We start from the raw sequence: 17,400 nt of genomic DNA, 5'->3' as shown, positions 1-17,400 counted from the left end.
TAGTCATGCTAACCAAACAAAGGAGGATATAACTCAATTTTCTAAAATTCGTGGTGTATAAGGAAATAACACCATGGACAACATTGAAATATAGAGGATAATCAGAAACAATTTTGAGGATCACTACCTATTGGTTAAAGGAATAACTTGGTGAAGGATATTCTTAGTTAAAAGAAGATCACTACCTACTGGTTACAGGAATAAGCTTACAAAAATTCTAATGAGTATAAATAGTTATGCCCTGAACATCATTGCCTAAGTTTTCATGAAACAAGAACTACTCAAAGAAAAGGAACAGATGGGCCCAAGTAAAATAAATGTGGGTTACTTCAATACACCACACTCACCAAGAGCTATGTCATCCAGACCAAAAAATCAACAGTTACTATAGAGATCAACTGCCCTTTTGATCAAGAAAACTTTAAATATATCTATGAAATATTTCCTCAGACAACAGTAGTAAACCCATTCTTACAATATTCTTATAGGTTATTCTTAGCAAACACACAAAGCAATAAAAATAATTCTTGCATATTGTCTAATCATAATAAAGTAACATTTCAAATATACACCAAGAAAAATTACAGAAATAGTACCATCACTAAGAGAATGAGAAATATTCTTTTGCAGGATGCATAGCTCATCAAAGATATCAGAGAAAGTATGAAAAGACCCTTAGAATCAATTGAAAAGAATCCCAGAATCTGTGGGAAACAATGAAAGCAGTTCTAAGATGGAAATTTGTAAACGTGGCTGCAAACCTTAAAAAAAATCAGAAGGATCTCAATTAAATAGCCTATAGATGATTCAGGAGTTCTTAGGGAAAAAAGGAACAATCCAACACCAAATCTAGAACAAAGAAATGGAGGGAGGGAGGGTGGGAGGGGGAGAGAGGGGGAGAGAGGGAGAGAGAGGGAGAGAGAGAGAGAGAGAGAGAGAGAGAGAGAGAGAGAGAGAGAGCAGGAGAGAGAGAGAGGAAGAATAAGAAGAAGAGAAGGAGGAGGAGGAGGAGGAGGAGGAGGAGGAGGAGGAGGAGGAGGAGAAGAAGAAGGAGAAGAAGAAGAGGAAGAAGAAGAAAAAGAAGAAAGGAGAAAAAGGAGAGAAGAGAAGAAAAGGGAAGGGAATGAAGGGTATTATTGCCAAAATTAATAAAACAGAAAATAATTGAACAATACAATTGATCAATGAAACAAAGAGTTGGTTCTTTGCAAAGACAGAAATGATAAACCCTGAACCAAACTAACCCAAGTAAAGAGAAATAAAATACAAATAAATAAATTTACAGGCAAAAATATGGATCTTAAAATAAACAAGTTTCTGAAATTCAAAGACAATTAAGGAGTATACTGAAAAGTTAAATGCTAATAAATGGGAAATCCAGAGCACTATTTGGATAATTTACATTATAAAAAGTAGAAAATGTAGAAGAATTGGATAGAGTTCTAGAAATGTATGACGTATAAAAATAGAATCAAACGGATACTGAAAATCTAAACAGACAAGCAGCATGCAATTATATTGAACCAGTAATAATCAGCCTTCCAAAACAAAGCTCAAGACCACAGAGTTTCATGGATGAATTTTTCAGACCTTCCAATAAGAACCAACACTGATGCTCCCCCAAAGATAACAAGGGATATAAAAAGGAAGAAACTGGCAAACGCATTCAATGAGGTAATATCACACTTACAGGAAACTTGGATAATAAAACAAAAAGGAAAAATAGATTTAATAATATTCATTTTGAAGATATTTGCAAAAACCATCATGAAATTCTGCGAAACAATTTCAACAACATATTTACATAATTATATACAATAAAATTCATGAATGATTTAACAATGGAAATCAAGAATTGCAGGATACCTCAGAGATACAGGACAGAAGGAGCCTCTGACAAAATTCAACAGTCTTTAATGAGAAGTTTTTAAAACAGAGGACATCAGAAACTTGCTATAGTATTATAAAGTCTTTGTATTCCAAATCCAAAGTAAAGGGCATATTGAATGGTGGAAAATCTATGGCATTTTCTCTAGATTCAGAACTAAGAATGAGGTGTGCTTCTACACCAGATCTCACATTTAAAGGCATACCATGAAATTGTATTCAGAGCAATTAGAAAGAGTAAGTGAATAAAAAGTAAGATGTCAATTAGACAGGAAAAGTAAAAAAAAAAAAGTTAAGAAGTTAAATTATTATGTACACATCATGTAATCCTCTTTGGGAACATTCTCAAGGCTCTACCAGAAGAAGTTAAGATGGGATATAGAATTTTAGCATTTTTAGGAATAAAAACAACTTCAAAATACAAATATGAAGAATACATCCATACACTAGAAACAACCTCACTGAAACTGAAATTAGGATAACATCTCCATTTATAGTAGAAGCAAAATCATATGTATGAGTAATACAATTCAAAGAGGCAATGGCAGAATGATAAAATGAAATTAAAGAAGTCTCAAGAGCAAAAAGAAGAAGAAAATGAAGTCATCAGAAAATAGATAACATCTAATTTGCAAGAAAAGTCAGACAATGTTGGGAACATATCTATATTCAGAAAGTGATTCACAGATTTTATGCAATTTCTACCAAAACTCCAATGATATTCAAGGAACTGAAAAAATTATTCTGAAATTCATATGGTTGAAAAAAGACCAAAAATTGAAAATGAAAACTTGAAACATAAGAGCAATGCAGAATGCAATATAATAAACAATTTCAAAGTATAACACAGAGCAATAGTAAGGAAAACAGCATGACCCTGGCATTAAAACAAACCAGAACTGACTGAAAACACAAAGACACATACACAAATTTGCAGTCATCTGATTCCTGGACAGAAATGTCAAAAACAAATACATGGAAAAAGAAAGTTTCTTGAAAAAGGACCTGGCAACAAAGGAAATGATAAAGAGAATGAAGATTGAACATACAGAAGAGGAGAAATCTTATCTACAACTCCCCTGAGAGAGAATAAATAAGATTATATAAAGAATACAAAACATTTAATATCATGAACACAATTAAGTCAATGAATAAGAACTAAGCAAACATTTCTCAAGAAACATAAATGATCAAATATGTAAGAAAAAAATGATCAAAATATCTAGTAATCAAGGAAATGCAAGTCAAATCTACTCAGAGATTTTCCTCTGAATTCAGTTAGAATGTTAAACATCAAGAATATAGACAATAAATGTCGGAGAGAATTTGGAGAAAAGGTACACTCACACATTTTTGGTGGGACGACAAGTTAGTGCAAACACTCTGGGAGGGAGAATGGAGATTTCTCAAAAAACTGGGAATGAAACCACCATGTGGAGATATACTCCTCTCTGTTTGTTCAAAGTGGTAAAATCAGCAGACCAATGGGGATTACAAATACATCAATGTCTATAGCAAAACAACACACAGTAGCCAAGACATACTGAATGGAATATAAATGCGGTATATATACATAGAAAAGTTTTACCTTGTCTTTTTGAAGGAGATTTCTCTGTGAGCCAATAAATAGATGAAATTGGAGAATGTCACACAAAATTCAATAAGTGAAATGAGAAAATCAAGCACAGAAAAATTTTCTCTCATAGGCAAAGCTAAAGCAACCAAAGAGGAACAATGGTGGAATGGATATCATGAAGTTAAGGGAAGATTAGTGGAGTAGAAAATGACTGATGTGGAAGGAGAAAGATTAGATTCCTAGAGGGAATGTACAATGAATGTAACATAATTACTTGACATCCATGCATAAGTATATCATGTTGACCTCCACTTTTATGTATCTCGATAAGCACTGATTAAAAATTAAAAATTAAAGGAGTGTAAAGGTATCTAGTAGAGGAGAGGAAGGCAAGGGAGGAGAAAGGGAGGAACCTGGGTCTGAAATGGTACCAACAAAATGCATGTATGATTATATCACAATGAACTCAACTCATGTTCAACCATAAGGCACTTTATAGAAAAACACATGGTATTGGTTAAACTGGATATCCATATGTTGAAGAATGATGTAGATCTCTATATCTCCCCATTCCCAAGACAACTCAAAGCAGATACAAAATATAGATTCAGAGTAGATGTGCTGCTAATGCTTCTAGATAATCCAGGGAAACATCTCATCATATAACTAGACTAAGGCTTTATGAATAGGAATATTATAGCAAAGGAAATAATAGCAAAAATACACAAACAGAAGTGGACTCAAATAAAATCTTCAGAAGAGCAAAGGAAACTATTAACAGAGTAAGGAGAAAGTTTATTGCATGGAGGACAATCTTTGCTGGTTAATCTTTGACAAAGGACTGGTATAATAAGTATAAAATAAGACTGAAATTCAGCACTGGAAATACAAACAACCCATTTAATCAAGGCACATGAACACAGAGGTCACAAAGGAAAATGTATAATTGCTCAGCATTTATATGAAGTGCTATTCACTGTCTTTAGCCATCAGGGACATGCAAATCAAAATTCAATCCAGAGTCTATCTTACCCCATTCAAAGAGGCAATATTCAAGAAAACAAGAAATAAACTCCACCAATGATGATATGGGGAATAGGAATTCTTCAACGTTATTGTTGAGGATGAATATTATTTTTTGTTGATTTTTTAAATAAATAAATGACAGCAGAATGCATCACAATTCTTATTACACATATACAGCACAATTATTCATATCTCTGGTTGCATATAAAGTAGGTTGACACCAATTCATGCCTTCATACTTGTACTTTGGATAATGATGTCTATCACATTCCACCATCCTTGCTAATCCCCTGCCCTCTCCTTTTCCCTCTCACTCCTCTGCCCTATCTAGAATTCATCTATGAGGATAAATATTCTTACAGACACTATGGAAATCAGGAGGGTGGTTACTCCTAAAACTAGAAAGACAAATTATATTTCTTTCACTTCTTAGTTAAAATGAATTTCAAGTGTTTCAATAGACTCTTGTCTACAGTTTCTGCTAATCTTGACTTCTCTAATTTTGTTGTTTGCTGTACACCCTTTGTTTTCACTCCCTTATTCAATCTACACAGTTACCTTGCTCTTCTTTAAAGACTACTTCCTAATTTTTTGCCTTCTAACCTTAAGATTAACCTAGCTTTCAGCTATTCATTTGGTTTTCTTTCTACATCTTTCCTTCCTCAACAGCGTACATGACAATCTTTTCTTCTACCAACATCTACAAATCTCAGTCCTGCACATAATTCTTTCTTAGTCCTATACTCACTTGCTCTTGTGAACTACTAGTGGCCTTATATTTTTTTGTAGAAACAGTGTCACCATTCTGAGGATATTGAAGATGATATGTTCAAAAAGGGGGTAGGAAAAATTTGTTACAAGGAGCCTTACCTTTGTGTCAGGTGATGAAGGAGGAGTACCATGCAAGCTCTTGACTTTGATTCTTATGGCAGGAGTAGTCCAAAATATATGTTCCTCTACTCTATCAGAATCACTGTTGTCACCTGAGTCTTGATTTTCATGCTTCTCCTGATCACATTTTGCTTTCATGAAAAAAAAATTAAAATACACGTAAAACTCTCTGTAATTTCAAGTGAATAAACAGCACAAGAATGGAAAGTCACCAAAGAGATTACCATCATTCTTGGATTGACAAAAATATTTATGAACTTCTTGTTTTTCTTCACAGACATTCTAGGAAGAAAAAAACATGATAAGTGTAATGAGCAAGCATTACATAAAGGTTCTTCTCAGCATCACACAGATCATTTTATAAAATACACCACATCTGAGGCCACAAAGCATCACTCAGTCCATCCAAATAATTGGAAACTTACCTTGCATCCCTTCAGATCATCACAGAATGAAATTAGAAAGCAACAACATAATAAAAAAATAAAAGCTTCTCTAACAAATATAAACTAAATGCATGCTACTGATTGACCAAAGGATAGCAGAAGACATCATGGACAAAATATAACATTTAAAAGTAAATGAGAATAGAGACACAACATATCCAAAACTCAGAGGCATTATGAAGGTGTTCAATGAGGAGAGCTCAGAACACTGATTTCATTCATTAAAAGAATAGAAACTCACCAAATAAATAACCTAAGTAATAGAAAAAGAAGAATAAATCAACATTAAATGCAGCACAAGATGGGAAAGAATTAAAATCAGAGGCAAGATCCATAAAATGGAAACAACAAAACAGTTTCTAAAACAAAATGATACAAAAAGTTGGTCTTTAAAAAATAAGATAAAATGGATAAACCTTAAGACATTCTTATTAGAGAAAGAAGAAAAAATACAATTGTCTAAAATTTATGGTGTATAAGTAAATATCAAACAGACAACTTTAGATTGGAATAGAGAGGCTAATCAGAAAATGTTTGCAAAACTTGTACTCCAATCACATAGAAAATCATAAAGACATTGAGAAATTTCTACATAAAGATGACCTATCCATACTGAGCCTTGACAACATAGAAAATTATAAAGATCAATTTCAAACTATGAAATAGAAGATATTATTCAAAGCCCAGCCACAAATAAAAGCAAAAGCACACAATGGGATCTCAATGGATTTCAACCAGACCTTCAATGAAGAATTAACATCAGTCCTCTTCAAAGTATTCTATGAAGAAAAAAATGGTGGTGACACATCCAAACTCCTCTATGAAGCTAGAATTATGCTGATTCCAAAATCAGACAAAGACACATCAAGGAAACAAAACTTCAGGCTAATAATCCTAATGTACATAAAAATTGTTTTGTTTTGTTTTGTTTTAAACACATACTACAGGGACACAGCCACATCAATGTTTATAGCAGCACAATACACCATAGCTAAACTGTGGATCCAACCTTGATGCCCTTCAGTGGATGAATGGATAAAAAAAAATGTGGCATACACAATGGAATATTACTCAGCAACTAAAGAATAAAATCATGGCATTTACAGGTAAATGGATGGCATTAGACAAGGTAATGTTAACTAAGTTAGCTAATCCCCAAAAAACAAATGCTGAATGTTTTCTCTGATATAAGGAGGCTGACTCATAGTGGGGTAGGTAGAGGGACCTTGGGTGGAATAGATGCATTCTAGATAGGAAAGAGAGGTGGGAGAAAAAGGGAGAAGGCAGGGGATTAGCAAGGATGATGGAATGTGATGGACAATATTATTTAAAGTACATGAAGGAAGACACAAATTGGGTGTCAATTAATACAGAGATATTAAAAATTATGGTATACATGAATAATAAGAATTATAATACAAAAAACCAAAGTACATGTATAAAGACAGGAATTGGCATGAACATACTTTATATACAAAGATATGAAAAACTGTGCTCTATATGTGCAATAAGAATAGTAATATCTATTGCTGTTGTGTATTTAAAGAAATAAAATCAATTAAATAGAAAATATATTAAAAAAGGAAATGTTCTTTAAAAATACTGGTAAATTGCATGGTAAAACACATAAAAAAATAGTCCACTACAAGCAAGTGGGTTGCACTCTAGGGATGCAATGTTGGCTAAACATAGGGAAAACAATCCTTATCATTTACCACATCATGACACAAAAAGACAAGAATACCATGAGTATCTCAAAAGAAGCAGAAAAAGCATTTTAAAAAATAGATGTTAAAACACAAGAAACCAGGAAAAGTAAAAACATACCTCAACATTGTGAAATATATTTATACTAAAACCAAGGCAAACCTCATTCTATACAGAGACAAACTGAAAGCATTCCTTCTAAAAACTGGAAAATTTCAAGGATGCCTGCTCTTACCACTTCTGTTCAAAATACTCCTTTGTCACTCTAACCAGAGCTATTATCCACAGAAGAGAAAGAAGAGGCATACATCCAGGAAAAGAAGACCTAACACTATGCTCTATTTCGCAAAGACATGACTCTCAGTTTACAAGATCCAAGAAACTGCACCTGAAAACTTCTGAAACTCATGAACAAATGCAGCAAATTAGCAGGAAACAATCAAAACCCATAAATCACTTTCATGGGAGTAAACTAAAACAATTCATGACCATTTAAGCGAGCACTGCTGAAGGTAATCAAAGAAATCCTACATATAAAAGAAGATTTAAAAAGTAGAGCATGTGAAAGAATAAATGTCACAAGAGTAGGTAACAACTGTGAATTATGAGTGAATACAATGTTAAAAGAAAGCAAAGTACCATGAAAAAAATAAATACCTGTCTACCATTTACACCGAATGTAAATCGGTTTCACGATTCAATTAAAAGACATTAAGTGGTACACTGAAGGAAAATACCAAGACACAATTGTACATTTCTGTCAGAAAAAAAAAAACATCACATTCAAAGAGACTCTCAGAATGAAAGGATAGAAAATGGTATTTCCATTTTATACAAATGGAAGCCAAATGCAAGGAGCACTGATTCTTCTCATATTTGCAAAAGCAGACTTCAAACCACAAAGAACCAGACATGACAAGAAGATTACTACCTACCGGTAAAAGGAATAATCCAACAAGAAGATATAATGGCTGTAAAGATATCGATGCCCCTAATTTCATGGAAAATATTTCTCAAAGTAAAAAAAAAAACAGATGGATACCAGTTTAATAAGTGTAGGTCACTTCAATTGATCACTCTAACAAATAGCTATGTCATCCAGACAAAAAAAATCAACAAAAATTACAGACTTCAAGTGTATGTTTGATCAAAAGGACTTTACAATGTCTACAGAATATATACTCAGTAGAATAATAGTATAATATTCATTTTTCTCATAAACAGGTTCCAGAGTAGGCTGTAAAGTCTATTCGTAGCATATACACAAATCAATTCCTCACATATCATCTGATGATATTAAAATAATATTTCAAACTGAGACCAAGAAAAACACAGAAGCAGTACATCTTCTTAGAGATGAGCAATACACTTTTACCTGATGTATGGCTCATCCACAAATCAGGTCAGGGAAATATTAAAAGACCCATAAAATAATTAAAAAGAGAAACACAATCCAGATCTATAGGGTACAATGAAAGCAGTGCTAAGATGGAAATTTATAAATGTGGCTACATTCCATAAAAAATACAAGGGATATCAACTAAATAAACTACAGTGGAATCTCCAGGACTTAGGGAACCAAGAACAATTCAACTGCAATTCCAGTAGAAACAAAGGAATGATAAATATTAGTATGAAAATTAATAACATGGAAAATGATTGAAAAAATAAAAAGGATCAATGGAACCAAGAGTTGGTTTTTGAAAAGATAAACAAGATGGATAAAGCCTGCACCAAACCAAACCAAGTAAAAAGAGAGAAGATATAAATAAATAAAATTAAGACAAAAGAAGTGGATCTTACAACACACCTTTCTGAAATCCTGAGGAACATGAAGGACTACATTGAAAAGTTAAATGCTAATAAATCCAGAGAATGTTAGGATGATTTACATTATGAAATTTAGAATATGTGGAAGTAGTAGATAAATGTCTCTCTATATATGACTTACAAAAATTGATTCAAGAAAATAACTGGAAATTTAAACAGACCAATAATATGTCATTATATTGAAACAGTTATGAAAAGCCTTTCAAGAAAATGCAAGTACAAGAGAGATTCATGGCTGAATTTTGCCAGACCATCAGATGAGAACTAACACGGCTACTCCCCCAACGATTACATGTGATAGAAATGAAGGACACTGGCAAATGCATTCTAGGAGGGCAATATCATGAAGGCAATATCACTCTTTTAGGAAAACTGCATAAGAACAAAACAAAAAAAGGAAAAAAATTAATAATATTGTTGAAAAAGGTATTTGCAAAACCCTCATGGAATTAATGAAAATAATTTGAATAACACATTGTAAGCATCATACAACAACATAAAATTGGATTAATTAGAAGAATGCAAAATGGTTCAACACATGCAAATCAATAATTGCAGAAAACCACAGAGACACAAGACAAAAGTCTCATGATGACCTCAATAGATATAGAAGAAGCTTCTGACAAAATTCAACAGTCCTTCATGAGAGGTCTTAGCAAACAGAGTACAGCAAGAACTTCCTATAGTATTACAAACTCTCTATATTCCAAATCCAAAGTAAAGGGCAAACTGAATGGAGAAATATCTACGGCATTTCCTCTAAAATCAGAAATAAAAATTAGGTGTGCATGTTCACCAGATTTCACATTTCACCAGATCCCCTGAAATTATAGTCAGAGCAATTAGACAAGGGAAGTAAATAAAAAGGAAGTCAATTTTCCCTATGTACAGATCATGTTAACCTCTTTTGGAAGATCCTAAAGGCTCTACCAGAAGAAGTTAAGATGGGATATAGAACTTTATCAAACTCTCTGAAAACAACTTCAAAATACAAGCATGCATAATACAATACAAATACAAACAACCCCACTGAGACTGAAAGATAACATCTTCATTTATAGAAGCAAAATCATACATAGGCATAATCCAATCTAAAGTGGCAAATGGCAAAATCATAAAATGAATTTGAAGAATTCTCAGTAAGAAAACAAGAGACATTGTGAATTAGAGAAACATCTAATATTATTAAAAAGCAGATTTAATGTTGGGAATATATCTATATTCAGAAAGTGGTTCACAGATTTTATGCAATTTCTATCAAACCTCTGATGATATTCATGGAACTGGAAAAATTATCCTGAAATTCATATCATTGAAAAAAAGACCACAAATTGAAAATGAAAACTTGAAACATAAGAGCAATGCAGAATGAACTACAGTACACAATTTCAAAGCATATCACAGAGTAATATATAGGAAAACACATGACCCTGGAATTAAAACAATCAGAACTGACTGAAGACACAGATACAAATCCACAAATATATAGTCATCTTATTCCTGGACAGAAATGCCAACAACAAATGCATGGGAAAAGAAAGCTTTAATAAAAAAAAAACCAAGCAATAAAAGAAATGATAAAGAGAGTAAAGAGAAAAATCTAGAGAAGAGGATAAAATCTGTCTACAACTCATCTGAGAGGGCATCAATAAGAATATTCAAACAATACAAAACACTTAATGCCATACAATTAAGTCAATACGAACTAAACAAACATTTTTCAAAAGAAGAAACACAAAAGATCAAATAAGTAAGAAAAAATGATCTAAGTATCTATTAATCAAGGATATGCAAGTCAAAACTACACAGAGATTTTCCTCTGAATTCAGTTAAAATGTTAAAGACCAAGAATATAGACAATAAATGTTGGTGAGAATGTGGGAAAAAGGTACATTCATACATTGTTGGAGGGACCACAAGTTAGTGCAAACACTCTTGGAGGAAGAATGGAGATTTCTCAAAAAACTGTGATTGAAACCACCATATAGACATATACTCATCAGTTATATGTCCAAAGTGGAAAAATCAGCAGACCAATAGAGATGCAAATACATCAATATCTATAGAAAATAACACACAGTAGCCAAGACATACTGAATGCTATATAAATGTAATATATATATATATATATATATATATATATATATATATATATATATATATATATATATATGTTTTACTCTGTCTTTTCTAGTGAGATTTAGATATGAGCCAATAAATAGATGGAATTGGGAATGTCATACAAAATGCAATAAGTCAAATGAGAAAACCAAGCACAGAAAAGTTTTCTCTCATAGGCAAAAGCTAAAGCAACCTAGGAAAAACAATAGTGGAATGGATATCACGAAGTTAAGGGAAAATTAGTGAGGTAGAAAATGATTGATGGGGAAGAAGAAAGGTTAGATTCCTGGAGGGAATAGGCAATGAATGTGACATAATTACTCGACGTGCATGTGTAAGTATATTATGGTGACCTCCACCTTTGTGTATCTCAATAAGTACTGATAAAAAATTAAAAAATAAAGGAGTGGAAGGGTATCCAGTTGAGGAGAGGAAGGTGAGGGAGGAGAGAAAGGAAAGGGAGGAACTCGGGTCTGAAATGGTGCAAACAAAATGCATGTATGATTATATCACAATGAACTCAACTCATGTTCAACCATAAGGCACTTTATAGAAAAACACATGGTATTGGTTAAAATGGATATCCATATGTTGAAGAATGGATATAGATCTCTATATCTCCTCATGCACAAGACAACACAAAATGGATACAAAACATAAGATTGAGTAATAGAAATGCTGCTAATGCTTCTAGGTAATCCAAGGAAACATCTCATTATATACCAAAGACTAAGGCTTTATGTACAGAAATATTAAGCAGAGGAAATAATGGTACAAAGACACAAACAGAAGTGCATCAAAATAAAATTTTCATAAGACTAAAGGGACCCACCAATATAGTGAGGAGAAAGTTTATAGCATAGAGGGCAATCCTTGCTGGCTAATCTTTGATAAAGGATTGGTATATTAAATATGTAAACAAGTAAGAAATTCAGCACTGGAAATGCAAACAACCCATTTAATCAATGCAACATAAACAGAGAGGTCACCAAGGAAAATGTATAATTGCTCAGCTTTTATATGAAGTGCTATTCACTGTCTTTATCCATCAGGGACATGCAAATCAAAATTCAATTCAGAGTCTATATTACCCCATTCAGAAAGGCAATATTCAAGAATTCAAGAAATAAAGACCAATAATGATTGGGGAATAGGAATTCATCAACATTATTGGTGAGGATGCATATTATGACACCCACGATGAGAATCAAGAGGTTACTCCTAAAACTAAAAAGACAAATATCAATTGGCCCAGCAATACCATGCCCCACTATTTATAGAAAAACAATAGTCAGTGTACACACAATGGACTAGTTTTCAGGTCCAAGAATTGTGTCATGTAGTAGAAAAATTGATGGAACTGGACAAAACCCTATTGAACCAAATAAGCCAGTCACAGAAAGAAACATGTCATTAGTGGAAAGGTTCATCACCAAATTTGAGAGAATACAATTAGTGAAAAGGGAGAAGAGAGAAAACTGAAGGAGGAGGAGAAGCTAAGGCTATATTTTGGGAGTGATATGCTTCACATTAACTTATACACATATGAAAATATGCCACAGTGAAACCCTCTATTCTGTATAACAAAGGTGCACAGTTCCAAAACTAGAACTATCTTAATCATTTTCATTAGTACTAAGATGAAATAATTATTTTAACTCTTACTAAGAATGGAAGTGATGAAATTTATTAAGTATCTAAAATGTGTAGGCATATATTTGAATGTCTTCTTATATTTCCCAATCATAAAATTATCATGGTGATGTTATCTCACACTCTATTCCCAATCCCTCCAGAATATGAGGAGATGAATGGTAGACAAGTATTTTCTCTGGAGAGAACATAGTCCTCTCCTAGACCATTATGATGCTGGCCCCATCCCTTCCTTGATGGGTCCACTTAAATGTCATGCATGGAAATACCTTCACTGATTCCAGAATTCCACTCACCCACTTCTCCATGTCGGAACTATTTGAATACTCCATATATGTGTGATTTATATGTCTTTCAACTATTAGTTAAAATGAATTTCAAGTGTTTCAGAAGACCCTTGTCTACAGTTACTGCTATCCTTAACTTCACTAATTCTGTTGTTTGCAGTACATCCTTTGTGTTCACTCTCTTATTCAATCTGCACAGTAATATTGCTCTTCATTAAAGACTACTTCCTATTTTTCTGCCTTCTAACCTTCAAATTCACCTTTCAGCTATTCATTTGGTTTCTTTCTATTTCTTTCCCTCCACAACAGCATACATGACAATCTTTTCTTCTACCAACATCTACAAATCTCAATCCTGCAAATAATTCTTTCCTGGTGCTACACTCATTTGCTATTGTGAACTACTAGGGGCCTTATATTTCTTTTTAGGATCAGTATCACTATTATAATGATATAGAGGATGATATATTAAAAAGGGGGAGTGGGAAAAATTTGTTACAAAGAGCCTTACCTTCATATCAGGTGACGAAGGAGGAGTACCATGCAAGCTCTTGACTTTGATTCTTCTGGCAGGAGTAGTCCAAAATATACATTCTGCTCCTTTATCCGAATCATTGTTGTCACTTGAGGCTTCATTTTCTTCCTTGTCCTCGTCACGTTTTGCTTTCATGAAAAAAAAAGTAAAATACACATGAAACTCTCTGTAATTTCAAGTCAATAAACAGTACAAGAATGGAAAGTCACCAAAGAGATTACCATCATTCTTGGATTGCCAAAAATATTTACTAACTTCTCCTTTTCCTTCACAATCAGTCTAGGAAGGGAAAAAAAAGATAAATCTAAGGAGCAAGCATTACAAACAGGTTCTTCTCAGAAACACACAGATCATTTTATAAAATAGAGCACATCTGAGGCCACAAAGCATCTCGAAGTCATTCAAAAAATTAGAAAATTACCTTGCATTCCATCAGATCATCATGGAATGAAATTAGAAAGCAACAACATAATAAAATATAAAAACTTCTCTAATAACTATAAGCTAAATAGTATGCTACTGAATGAGACTGAAGGATAGCAGAGGATGTCATGGATAAAATATAGGGATATATAAAATAAATGAGAATAGTCACTCAACATATCCAAAACACTGAGACACTATGAAGGTGATTCTATGAGGAGAACTCAGAGCACTGATTTCATTCATTAAAAAATAAAAACTCTCCAAATAAATAACCTAAGATTACATCTCATAGCCCGGGAAAAAGAAGAGCAAATTAACACTAAGTGTAGCACAAGATGAAAAATAATTAAAATCAGAGTCAAGTCAATGAAATGGAAACAAAAAAAAGTTTCTAATATAACAATGATACAAAAAGTTGTTCCTTTTAAAAAATTAGATAAAATTGATAAACCTTAAGCTGTGCTAATCAGAGAAAGAAGGAAAAAATTCAATTTTTTTTAAATTTATGATGTATACAGAAATATCACCACAGAAAACATTGGATTGAAATACAGAGGCTAATAAGAAAATATTTTGAAAACTTATACTCCAATCACATAGAAAATCATAAAGACATTGAGAAATTTCTACATAAAGATTACCGTCCCAAACAGAGCCTAGACAACATAGAAAATTTAAAGATCAATTTTAAGCAATGAAATAAAAGATATTATCAAAAGCCCAGTGACAAAGAAAAGCCAAGGACACATTGAATCTCAACTTATTTCAACCATATCTTCAATAAAGAATTAACATCAATCCTCTCCAAATTATTCTATGGAAAAAAATGTAGAGGGACACTTCCAAACTCCTTCTATGAAGTTAGAATCACGCTGATTTCAAAATCAAAGACATATCAAGGAAAGAAAAATTTAGTCCAATAAATCTGATATACATAAAAGGAAATGTTTTTAATAAAATACTGGGAAATTGCATACCAAAACACATGAATAAGATAATGCACCACAAGCAAGTGGTTTTCACTCCAGGGATGCAATGTTGGCCAATCGTAGGGAAAACAACCAATGTAATTCATCACATCATGACACAAAAAGACAAGAATCCCATGACTATCTCAATAGAAGCAGAAAAAGCATCTGACAAGTTTAAAATAAAAACACCAGAAACCAGGAGAATAAAAACATATCTCAGAGAGAGTCATGGCTGAATTCTGCCAGACCATCAAATGACAACTAATAATGATGCACCCCCCCAAAATTACATGGGGTAGAAAAGAAGGAGACTGGCAAACACATAATATTTGCGAAATTATAGGAAAACTGAATAAGAAAGTAACAAGGAAAGAAAATTATTTAATTATATACTTGAGGAAGATATTTCCAAAAACCCTCATGGAATACTTGAAGACAATTTCAACAACACACTTAATCATCATAGAACAACATAAAATTCAATTATTTAGAAGAATGCAAAATGGTTCAACATATGCAAATCAATGCAGTACACCACATACACAATTGAGGACAAAAATCTCATGATCGTTACAATAGAAGTAAAAAAAGCCTCCGACATAATTCTGCCATTCCTCATGAGAAAAGTCCTAAGAAACAAAGGACAGCAAGAACTTGTTATAGTATTACAACAGTCATGTATGGCAAAGGCAAAGCCAAAGCCAATGGCATTACTGAATGGTGAAAATCTATGGCATTTCTCCTAAAATGAGAAACAAGAATAAGCTCTGCATGCTCACTACTCGTGTACAAAATAGCACCTGAAATTTTAGTCAGAGCAATTAGACAAGGGAAGCAAATAAAAAGTAAGAAGTCAAATTATCCCTTTTTACATATTATGTGATCCTCTTTTAGAAGATCTTAATGGCTCTCCCAGAAGAAGTTAAGATGGGATAAACAAACTTAGCAAAGTAGCCAAAACCAAAATCAACATGCAAACATAAATGATATATGTATACAATAAAATGAATAAAATCACAATAACAACTCCACTCACAATAGAAATAAATTTACATATAGGAATTAACCAAGCTAAGGGATTACATAACAATTCAAAGAAAATTGCACAATTATAAAAAGGAAATTGTACAAGATAATAGAGACCTCTAATATTCATGAAAAGACAGACAATATTGAGAAAAAATTCACATACATAAAGTGGTACAGAGTTTATGCAATCCCTAGCAAACCTCCAATGACAGCTAGGAAGGCTGAGACATGAAGATCAAAAGTTCAAAACCAGTCTCAGTAATGGTGAGTGCTAAGCAACTCAGTGAGACCCTGCCTCTAAATAAAATAGAAAATAGGGCTGGGGATGTGGCTCAGTAGTTGAGTGCCCTTGACTTCAATCCCTGGTACAAAAATAAAATAAATAAGTACAGAAACTTCTATAATTTGAATCTTAGAATGTGACATGAGGTCTTGGAGTGAATATGTTAAAACATAACTATGTAAAAACAATCTTGTAATTAATGTTGTACAATATGGTGAGAGTTTTTGTTTCTAGAACTGATTATTACTTGTAATATATCCTTCAGATGGATGAAGAGATTTAAATACTCTTTTAATGGAAGTACTCAGAAAACATGGGGGCAATACCATTGTCATATAAATTTTGAAAAACAGATTTAAAATTTCTCAATTTTCACAGTTCTTAACAATATCTAGTGTAAATTTAGAACCAAAGATTGAAAAGGAGAAAAATCTCTAGCAAAAATTATGTGATACTAAAATATAAAGTGGCTCAGAGAACAACTACTACAGGCAATGTGCTGTGCAGCTTTCAAACAAAAGTCACCATGATAATTACCAAAACTAATTAATAAAAAATTAATTTACATCTAAATATCATGTTAGTCACATCAGTAGGACTTAGGTTACAGTAAATAAATTTAAACAAAAATCCCTGACCAAATCTCATTATTTATCTGCAGCTGGAAGGCTCTACATAATCCAGTTCTTGTATCACTACATATTTTCCAGCTGCTACCACCCTTAAGTGCTT

This window comes from Ictidomys tridecemlineatus, chromosome 11 (assembly GCF_052094955.1).
Source record: "Ictidomys tridecemlineatus isolate mIctTri1 chromosome 11, mIctTri1.hap1, whole genome shotgun sequence".
NCBI lineage: Eukaryota > Metazoa > Chordata > Mammalia > Rodentia > Sciuridae > Ictidomys > Ictidomys tridecemlineatus.
Note: the sequence above shows the minus strand (reverse complement) of the source record.